The sequence below is a fragment of the Frankliniella occidentalis genome, unplaced genomic scaffold, assembly GCF_000697945.3.
Source record: "Frankliniella occidentalis isolate FOCC.00 unplaced genomic scaffold, Focc_3.1 Scaffold5, whole genome shotgun sequence".
NCBI lineage: Eukaryota > Metazoa > Arthropoda > Insecta > Thysanoptera > Thripidae > Frankliniella > Frankliniella occidentalis.
The window spans coordinates 2,797,144-2,799,482 of record NW_026267135.1 but is presented as its reverse complement, the minus strand read 5'-3'; the positions used below and the strand labels follow the sequence as shown (position 1 = coordinate 2,799,482).

Below are 2,339 nucleotides of genomic sequence, written 5' to 3'. Positions count from 1 at the left end.
TCTCTCTCTCTCTCTCTCTCTCTCTCTCTCTCTCTCTCTCTCTCTCGCTCTCTCGCTTGCTGAGCGCACCACTAATGGTTCTGTCTCTCTCCCTCCAGGTGAGCGCAGCGCTGGGCCGTCCCGCCCGGCTCTTGGGGCGCTCATGAGCTCTTCTCGGCTGGTGCACCAGGTAAACTACGTCTTTATTTATCGCATTACTCCTTTGTGCCGTTCTTGTTGTTGTCCTCATTATTAATAATTACTAGCTTGGTTATGTTTGTCTGCTCTTAATCTACCATTTCTGTAAGCATTGTTTTTACAACTACTGTTTTTTTTTCTTTCTCAAAATCCGTTTACACGCGGACACGTCTGGAAGTGCGCTCGGGACGTCCCCGAAGCAGTAGTAGAGAAAGGGGTTTCAGAGCGAGAGAGCAAGCTCGTTACGCTGAAAGCAAAGCGGCCGCCGACATTTCTCTCGCTAATTAGAAAATTATTGACAAAGTTTTGTGCGCGGACAGAGAGGGGTGGTCGGGGGAGTGGGGATGGGGAGAGTTGTGTGAGTCACTTCCAGCAGCAGAAGCAGCGGATCGCAGCCGCGAATGATGCGGTGCTAGAGAGAGGGAGTGAGAGGTCAAGCGGGAGAGAAAGGAGAAAGAGAGGGGAGGGGGAGGAAGTGAGAAAGGGTAAAGGAGAGAGGGCGGGGGCCGGGCTCGCGGCGCGTGTGTCAGCGGTGTCGGGGTGTGACTGCGACTCTCGCTTGCACGCACGCCGTCGTCGTTGTCACCGCCGTCATCTCTTACAGCAGCAGGCCAAGAAGAGTGCGCTGTGTGTGTTGTTTTCGTGCCACTTTCATGACGCACTTTTCGTCGAATGCGTTTGGCACGCGGGACGCGGGGCTATGCTGCGTGCGGGGCGGCGGGGTAGGCGGGACCCTGGCGGAGCAGGCGGGTGAGGGCGGGCGCCGCTGGCGCGAGAGCCGGTCAGACCCGCACCTCTCTTTCTCCCTCCCTCTTGCTTGCTCGCTCTCGCTCTCTCACCCTCACCACCATCCCTTCCTCCTTCTCCGCCTCTCTCCCTCCCTCTTCCCCTCTCCTCTTCCTCCCTCTCTCTCTCCCTCTCTTACGCCCTTCACACTGCCCCCTTCCCCGTTTAACCGCCCCCTCCCCACCCCATCCCCCCCTGGTCGCGCGCCGCACCGACGGTGGACCGTATTTTTAGATGCTGCCGTGCGGCGATGTTCTGGGGCTGCTGCCACGCCTGCTGCAACTCCCATAGCCAGAGCCCAGTCCATCTGTCTGTCTGTCTGTCTGTCTGTGTGCCTGTCTGTCCTCCCGCCCGCCTGCCCGCCCGTACGCAGCTCAGCCCCTTGTTTTGTCCCGAGGTACTTCACTCCCGATGCCCCCCGCCGCCACGCTCGGCCACGCCGCCGCGGTGCCAGCGGTGTGGTGGTCCCCGCGTTGCGGTCCCGGCCGCGGCGGGCTGGGGCCAGGTCCCCGCCGAGCGCCCCCCTGGCCTCCCCCCCGGGGTCCGCCCCTTCCCGTCGGCGGGCGCGCGCGGCGCTCTCAGGGGCGCGACAGTTGGGGCCGCCCCAGTGCGCCCCGTCCCGTCGAGCCCGCCGCCGCCGCCCCCTGGCCCCGGCCCCCGGTAGCTTGCCGTGCGTGCGTGCTCGGCCCCGCGAGCACCGCGCGCGCGTGACGCGCGTGACGAGCGTGACGCGACGTGCGTGACTGTCACGGGCAGCAGGCCAGTGCAAGTGCACCCCACTCCGGCAACCCCCCACTCCTCCGCCGCGGCAACAGCTCCGGGAGGATACTCGCGGCTCCCCTCCCAAACGTCGCCGCGCTGCTCGGCGCAATCTCCACTTGCACCTCCCCGAAGTCCCCCCTCGTCGTGGACGCCGCCCTGGCGGTCCCCGTGCCGAGAGCCTGACGCGCTAAATGCGGACGCTCGCGCGGTCGTGAGCTTGCCCTCCCCCCCGGGCGCCGCCGCGAGGTCCGCGCCGAGGCCGTCGCGCCGGCCATGCTGCCGTCCATCTTCTCGTCCAGGTGGTCCATGCGCCGCCCCCCGCGGATGGGCAGGTTCCACGCGGACCCCAACCGGAGCGCGGCCTACAGCCGCTCGCAGCGCGCCAGCAACAACACCAGCAACCTCAGGTCCACTCACAGAGTGTCACTTCAGTCACTTCAGCCACTTCAGTCGCTTCAGTAACTTCAGTAACTTCAGTAACTTCAGTAACTTCAGTCACTTCAGTCACTTCAGTCACACCTCAGCCACTTCAGTCACTTCAGTCACTTCAGTCAATTCACTCACTTCAGTCACTTCAGTCACTTCAGTCACTTCAGCCACTTCAGTCACTTCAG

The 2,339-nt window shown here is 63.5% G+C and overlaps 1 protein-coding gene across 1 annotated transcript in view; it reads left to right on the top strand.

Moving 5' to 3' along the window:
* Nucleotides 1-2,339, top strand: part of LOC113217298 (voltage-dependent L-type calcium channel subunit beta-2) — a gene marked incomplete at its 3' end in the record, with an annotated part of 216,693 nt that overhangs the window by 198,691 nt on the left and 15,663 nt on the right. The window contains 1 exon segment of the mRNA XM_052269453.1: nucleotides 99-169.